At 43.6% G+C, this 8,532-nt stretch overlaps 1 pseudogene; it reads left to right on the top strand.

Annotated features, from left to right (window-relative positions):
- Positions 1-207: 207 nt before the first annotated feature.
- On the top strand, positions 208-1,607 carry LOC142433184 (transcription elongation factor A protein-like 4; annotated as a pseudogene).
- Positions 1,608-8,532: the final 6,925 nt, after the last annotated feature.

The raw sequence follows: 8,532 nt of genomic DNA, 5'->3' as shown, positions 1-8,532 counted from the left end.
TCCTGAGGAAAGGATTGGAGGGTAGAAACGATGGGTTTTTTTGGAAAAGGAGCTGACCTAGTGCACACCAGTTCTTTAGGGAAGGAGTTAAGGAAAACTCAGTTCCCCAAAACTCCTCCCTATTGTCCCCAACTTGCCGATTTTCCAGCAAGTGCACTCAATTCGCAGCATCTACCCAAGGCCATAGAGCAGTCACCCATTGTCGCAATGCATTTGGATATGATCCCAGGTATAAAACGTTTAAAGAGCAGACCTAGGGAGTGATCGGAAGGCATCCAGCATGATACGACATTTAAAAGGTTAAAATTGGAATAATCAGCGTGAGTATTATTTCTCATTACACAATATGGTGGAAATTATCTTGTATATGTACTAACAAAAATATATATTCTGGAACTTAGGTTATTGTATCAATCTTGGAAAAAATATATTCTATACTAGAGCATCTTGTTATAAAAGAAATGTGACACAGGTGGTAAAAGCTAATGCAGAAACACAAGCTCCTACTATGTAATCTAGTTATTTCCATTCTCGAGCGGTTTCCTCTTAATGATAAATCCAAACAAACAAAACCAAACCCCCTAAAGCTATAATAAAATAAACCCCAAACTCTGCAGTTTATGAAGTATACTTTTCATAAGTACTCAATAGGAATAATGTGTGAATAAATCTTTAATAACCTCGGAACAAACAAAGATTGCCAGGGGGGAAAAAAAGAAAATTTCAAAGGGCCGCTCTAGAAAAAGTAAACCATTATAATAAAATGTGCAAAGACCTGGAGTTAGAAAGCCAGAAGGAAACAGACACTCAGTGTATCTCAAGTTGAAAGAGCTGAGGGAAAACATTCAAGGCTAGAGTTGAAGTATTGAAGTATTTTATGGACAAAATAGCCAGCGATGCTGGAAGCTTCAAAACACAATGGAGGCCTATGTGAGCACCATATCACACCACCTACTGGTCCTTCCAGCAGTCTAGCCCCAGAACCTTCTGTTCAGGGCCCTGGGCTCTTTACTGTTGCCACAGGTTCCTTCACGGCAGTGCATTTTTTGCTCCCAGTCCTCTCTGAGGTGGAGAATCTCAACATGGAAAAATTCAACGGTGAAAATGAAGCAAAGCCCCCAAACCAACCCAGGAAAAGCCAGAAGCCACTGGCACTTCAGGAGATAAGGAAAAGTTAGGAAATGAGGGAAAGAGAGAAAAGAAGGAACAGGCAGATGAGGAAATGCCGAAGGATAAGGGAAAGGCTGGGGGTGAGGGAAAGCCCAACGAAGAAAAGTCAACAAGTGAAACCAGGGCTGCAGCCAAGCGCCCAGCTCAGGAAGACACACACAGCAAAGCAAAAAGGCAAACCCACAAAGGTCTGGTTGAGCCCCACAAGAAGTTTGAGGAGGCCATCCAGGAGACTCATTTGAGCAATGTGGATCTGATAAGTTTCCTGAGATGGCCAGGGTGGACGATGAGGCTAAAACAACTCAAACAGTAATGGGGGGGGCTTTCTGTGGATACAAAGAAGCTTGTAGAACCCCTTCTACCTCAGGGGTCCAAAGGAACTCAGGGGTGGCTGTAGGACCCAACAGAGAGGCTTTGAAGACATTCCTTATGTGTAGTACCTTTGAACTTCACTTACTGTTGTGTCTGCTTAGAACACAATCCACCATGCTCGCTTCTTCCTTGCATTTCCCTGACAGACATTTGCGAGGCTCAGTGCTTTAACCTTATGCTGACACTTGGCTTTAGGCATCCCTCTAGGTACCAATAGCCTTTTGACCCAACTACAGCACTCTGTGTTTCATTAGGGGATTTTCACCCATCGCCTGAATTTTTTTTTAAATGCATATCGTGCATCCTCAAATTAAAGTTTGCAGAAACACACAGACACAAACACAAATAAAAAAACCACAATGGAAAAAACAAAACAAAAAACAATGGAAGGAAGAGACAGGCATTGTACCCAAAAAGAACTGGTTGGTGCCGGGCCATTTCCAGAGTCAGTATGTGATCAAGCTTCAATGCTGTTGAAGCTAGAAGTCCAGGCTTCACTGAAGGCCTTCGCAATAATGGGCTGAGACATAATAATTGCGAAGGGGAGGCAGGATTGGGCAAGGTTTCATACTGGTGTCCACAGGGTTTCTATGAATTGGAACCAACTTGACTTGTCAGCACAAAACAGCAATGTTTACTAATTATTGTCCACAATGACAAGACTGATTGATGATTTTTAAACAATTGATTTTACTTGGAAACCAAAAAATATGCTGCCAAAAACGTATGTTTGTCCAAGTTATTAATTTGTATCAATTTAGCATTATTATCCTTGGGTTCAAAGAGGTATCGTACGATTTGAAAAGCAATTCTAGATTTATTAATTTAAAGAAAAACCTCAGACTTTTATAGCATTACAGTCAATTTACACCATGCTGTCTAGTATAGTTGTTATGGGATCAAAAAAATAATAGCCACTATACTGTCTTGAAACTTAGAAGAGTCGATGGCTCCAGAAGGACACGGAGTAGGGGGGGGGGGGAGGAAAGGGGATGTCAACAAACCCAGGGACAAGGGAACAATGAGTGATCTAAAAATCAATTGCGAGGATGGCATAGGATGCTTATTGGGGTTTAATCAATGGCAATGTAGCTAAGAGGAATTACTAAAACTTGAATGAAGGCCGAACATGATAGTGGACATGAGAAAAGTAAACAGAGGAAAGAACTAGGAGGCAAAGGACATTTATAGAGGTCTAAATACAGGCATGTGCATATGTAAATATATTTTATATAACGATAGAGAAATAGATCTATGTGCATATACTTATATGTTAAGTATATGCAGCAGAGAGACATTGGGCCTTTACTCAAGTACTCCCTCAACACAAGATCACTTTGTTCTAATAACCTGGCATTCCGTGACGCTCACCTTCCTGACATGATCGCTGAAGACAAAATGGGTGCATAAGCAAATGTGGTGAAGAAAGCTGATGGTGCCCAGCTTTCAAATGATATAGCATGTGGGATTTTAAAGGCTTGAACATAAACAAGCAGCCATCTAGCAGAGAAGCAACAAAGCCCACATGGAAGAAGCACACCAGCCTGTGTGATCATGAGGTGTCAATAGGATCAGTTATCAGGCATCAAAGAACCAGAACAAAGAATCCTATCATTGTGAATGAGGGGAAAGGCAGAGTGGAGACCCAAAGCCCACCTGTAGACCTGTAGACAATTGGACACGCCCTCACAGAAGGGTTATAAGGAAGAGACGAGCCAGTCATCAGGGTGCAGTATAGCACCAAAGTCGTCAGGGTGCAGTATAGCACCAATGAAGCGTAAACTTTCCTCTAGTTCATTAATGCTTCCTCTCCCCACCCCCTCTCAACTATCATGACCTCAATTCTACTTTACAAATCAGACTAAACCAGAACAGGTACACTGCTACAGATACGAACCACAAGGACTCCGGATAGACAAACCCCTAAGGACCAATAATGAGAATAGAGATACCAGGAGAATAAGGGGAAGGTGGGGTAGCAAAGGGGAATCAATCACAAGAATCAACCTATACCCTCCTCCCAGGGGGACAAACAACAGAAAAGTGGGTGAAGGGAGACAACGGACGATGTAAGATATGAAAATAATAATAATTTATCAAGGGTTCATGAGGGAAGAAGGGTGGGGCAGGGAGGGATGGAAGGGAAAAATGAGGAGCTCATACCAAGAGCTCAAGTAGAAAGAAAACATTTTGAAAATGATGATGGCAACACATGTACAAAAGTATTTGACACAATGTACATATGGATTGTGATAAGACCTATAAGAGACCAAATACAATGAATTTTTATAGGGTATAAGGCATCATGCAAAAAACAAGATATGAGTGTGTGTATGTATGTGTATATGTATGTATATGTATATATGTATATGTATATATGTATATATATACCACATTAAATGAAGGGGGAAGTGCAGAGTGGAGACCCAAGGCCCAAGTGTCGGCCAATGGAGATCCCCTCATAGAGGGGTTTAGGAGAGGAGATGGGTTAAGTAGGGTGTGAGGTAGTACCAATGAAGAACACAGCTTTCCCCCAGATCCTGGATGCTTCCTCCCCCCAACTACCATGATCCGAATTTTACCTTGCAGGGCTGGATAGGACAGAGGCTGTAACTGGTACATATGAGGGCAGGAGGTACAGGGAATCCAGGGTGGATGATACCTTCAGGACCAAGGGTGTGAGGGGCGATGCTGGGAGAGTGTAGGGTGAGTGGGTTGGAAAGGGGGAACTGATTACAGGGATCCACATGTGACCTCTTCCCTGGGAGAGGGACAGCAGAGAAGGGGGGAAGGGAGACTCCGGATAGGGCAAGATATGACAAAATAACGATGTATAAATTACCAAGGGCATATGAGGGAGGGGGGAGAGGGGAGGGAGGGGGAAAAAAAGAGGACCTGATGCAAGGGGCTTAAGTGGAGAGAAAATGCCTTGAGAATGATTGGGGCAGGGAATGTATGGATGTGCTTTATACAATTGATGTATGTATATGTATGGATTGTGATAAGAGTTGTATGAGTCCCTAATAAAATGTAAAAAAAAAAAGAAGAAATCTAGAAGAGTCTTTTATTCGGTTATAACCAGACTGCTAGAATCTAAAAGTGATTCTTCTGATTGCAGTTCCGAGTGGAAATTGCAGTGAGTTTATAAAGGCAAAAACTGATCATTTATCAGGGACTTTCCTATAGAGCAAGCACATAGGACAAAAGTAGGCAGCATACCGTTAGCATTCTTGAGAGTTGGTGTTACAGAGTACAGGATTGATCAGAACATCCTGGTTACAACATTAAAAGGAATAGTATTTAGGACACCAAGATTAATTACCACGTTCTTATTTCGGGTACACATGGGTACATTTTGAAATTAATCCCCGATGGGGCTTTCCAAGATGGGAGGGGGAAGGAGGCAGGTCATTCAGCAGTCAACAAAATGGCGTCACTTTGGTCAGTTTGCCTCAGTAGTTAAAAGCTTCTGCATATTGATTCATGTTAGAAAAATGTAGAAAATATATTTTACTGACTTACATTAAGAAAAATCTCCATCCCAACAAGAATGCCATTAATATTTTTTTGAAAATCAGAAAACAATGAATGCTGGTAAGTTTGTAGGGAGACTGGAAAGCTTTTCTTTTTTTGCTTTTCTTTTTAAAAATAATTTTATTGGAGGACTCTTATAAATCTTTTTTTACAACAATGAGGTACCACCTGACACCCTCAAAGGTAGCCCAATTCAAAAAATCAGAAAGCAACAAGTGTTGGAGGGGCTGTGGGGAGACAGGAACTCTCATCCACTGCTGGTGGGACTGTAAGTACGTACAGCCACTATGGAAATCAATCTGGCGATACCTAAAACAGATGGAAATAGAGTTACCATATGACCCAGCAATCCCCCTACTGGGCATATACCCAGAAGAGGCAAGAAACAAACCAAGACCAGACATCTGTGCTCCAATGTTCATTGCGGCACAGTTCACAATTGCAAGGAGTTGGAAGCAACCCAAATTTCCATCAACTGATGATTGGATTAAAAAAACTGTGGTATATACATACAATGGAATACTACACATCACTAAAAAGCAGTGATGAACGTATGAGGCACATAGCGGCATGGGAAGAACTGGAGGAAATCATGCTAAGCGAAGTAAGTCAGGCACAAAAGGACAAGTACAACATGAGTCCGCTGAGGTAAGAATTTAAAAAAAATTTTTTTAAAAAAAAGCAAAAGTGGCATAGGGAAAAAAGCTACTGTATACAAACATTTTAGGGGTGAAGACGGTGTAGTATGGAAGAGACCAGACCAAAACCAGGGATGTACATGGTAGACAATGGTGGAGGATGTGGGGAAAGGAAAACAAAAGGATGAATACAAGGAAGAAAAGGGTAGTGGGGTCATGGGGCATTAATCCACCCAAGGGGAGGGTATTGTTTATATCTCCACAGGGAAAGTGGGACCAGACTTCAACCCAGTGTCGCAAGGTGTGAATGCAATATCCCGGCGTGGAGGAGGGAACCGGTGGAGAGGTCTGGGAGGCTGGCCCCAGCACCATAAATTAAGTGGATTCCTGCACCTCCCCCGAAAAGAATTTGTTCCAAAGGACGACATTGACTCTGCAGCTCTGGGAGATGGACATATTTAATCAGAGCACATGGGAGCAGATGAAGGGGCAGGAGGAGAGAGTGGAGCACAGCCTGGCCCACCAGGCCGTGATGATGATGTTCCTGAGTAGAGCAGCCAGTCCACAGAGAGAACAACATGGCTGGCCCCACTATGAGACATGATGCCCCTCAGTGACTAAGGGCGATACAGGGGACAGCACCGGAGACACAGTGTGGGAATTGCACCTGACCTGATCCCACCACACCGAGGCAAATCACTGGGGGAGTGCAGCGGAACAGCAAGGGAATGGAGTGGCAAGGTCCCCAGGGAATGCTGAAAGTGGACTTTGGGGCCAGGGCGTGGTGCCCCAACAGACTGGACTGGAAAACGCTCCTAAGGGCCAGCAAACGATCCCTGAACTAACTACAAGCTTTTCTCTTGTGAACTGTTTTGTTCTGTTCTTTGTCAGTGGTTTGTTTTTGTTGTTTTGTTGTCTGGTTGTATACTGTTGCTTTGTTTTCCTCTGTCTAGTTTTCGTGCATGTTAGTGACTCCACAGGTCTGTCTGAATAGGACAGGCTGGATGAACTATCTGGAGGAAAAACAATGGGACCGACAGTTCTGGGGGGACTTGGGGTGGGGGGGTAGGGGGGGTAAGGAAGTGGTGTTAACAAACCCAGGGACAAGGGAAAAACATGGGACTCCAAATGGTAGAGAAGGGGCAGTGGCTGACCTGGTGGGAAATGATCAAGGGTAAGGGTGCTTAGAGAAGAGGTATACTGTAGCCCAGGTGGCGATGAAGCATGGTAGTAGGGCAGGAGGAAAGTCAAGGGAGATGGAGGAAAGAGCTAGGAGTCAAAGGGCATTCATGGAGGTGTAGACAAAGACATGTACATGCACATATATATAGGAGGATGGGGAAATAGATCTATGTGTCTATATTTATAGGTCAAGTATTAAGGTGGCGGAAGGACCTTGGGCCTCTACTCAAACACTCCCTCAATGCATGAATACCTTCTTTTATTAAATTGGAACTCTATGATGCTCACTCTCCCGACACAACGGCTGGAGTCAAAGTGGGTGAACAAGTAAATGTGGTGAAGAAAGCTGATGGTGCCCGGCTATCAAAAGAGATAGTGACTGGGGTCTTAAAGGCTTGAAGATAAACAAGCGGCCATCTAGCTCAGAAGCAACAAAGTCCACATGGAAGAACACACCAGCCTGTGTGATCGAGTGGTCCCAAAGGGATCAGTTACCAGGCATCAAAGAACAAAAAATCATATAATTAACTGCATACCTCCATGATAGGATCGCTGACGACAAATGGGTGCATAAGCAAATGTGGTGAAGAAAGTTGATGGTGCCCGGCTATCAAAAGAGATAGCGTCTGGGGTCTTAAAGGTTTGAAGGTGAACAAGCGGCCATCTAGCTCAGAAGCAAATAAGCCCACATGGAAGAAGCACACCGGCCATAGCGATCACGAGGTGCCCAAGGGACCAGGTATAAGGCATCATGCAAAAAAAAAAAAAGATATAAGTGTGTGTATGTATGTGTATATATGTGTATATGTATATATATCATATTAAATGAAGGGGGAAGTGCAGAGTGGAGACCCAAGGCCCAAGTGTCGACCAATGGAGATCCCCTCATAGAGGGGGTTAGGAGAGGAGATGGGTTAATTAGGGTGTGAGGTAGTATCGATGAAGAACACAGCTTTCCCCCAGATCCTGGATGCTTCCTCCCCCCCAACTACCATGATCCGAATTCTACCTTGCAGGGCTGGATAGGACAGAGGCTGTACACTGGTGCATACGAGGGTTGGAGGTACAGTGAATCCAGGGTGGATGATACCTTCAGGACCAAGGGTGTGAGGGGCGATGCTGGGAGAGTGGAGGGTGAGTGGGTTGGAAAGGGGGAACTGATTACAAGGATCCACATGTGACCTCTTCCTTGGGAGAGGGACAGCAGAGAAGGGGGGAAGGGAGACTCCGGATAGGGCAAGATATGACAAAATAACGATGTATAAATTACCAAGGGCATATGAGGGAGGGGGGAAAGGGGAGGGGGGGGGAAGAGGACCTGATGCAAGGGGCTTAAGTGGAGAGCAAATGCCTTCAGAATGATTGGGGCAGGGAAGGTATGGATGTGCTTTATACAATTGATGTATGTATATGTATGGATTGTGGTAAGATTTGTATGAGTCCCTAATAAAATATAAAAGAAGAAAAAAAATCTTTTTTTAAAAATCATTTTATTGGGGTAGACTGCAACTCTTATCTGCTGGCAGGTCAGTAAAATGGTACAGCCACTATGGAGAATGTTATAGTGTTTCTTCAAAGCACTGCAAATAATAAGGGGGCTTCAAAGAGTTTGTGGAAAACAGGAATTAAAAGAGAA

This window comes from Tenrec ecaudatus, chromosome X (genome assembly GCF_050624435.1).
Source record: "Tenrec ecaudatus isolate mTenEca1 chromosome X, mTenEca1.hap1, whole genome shotgun sequence".
Lineage (NCBI taxonomy): Eukaryota > Metazoa > Chordata > Mammalia > Afrosoricida > Tenrecidae > Tenrec > Tenrec ecaudatus.
The sequence above is the reverse complement of the archived record's forward strand: the minus strand, read 5'-3'. Positions and strand labels throughout refer to the sequence as shown.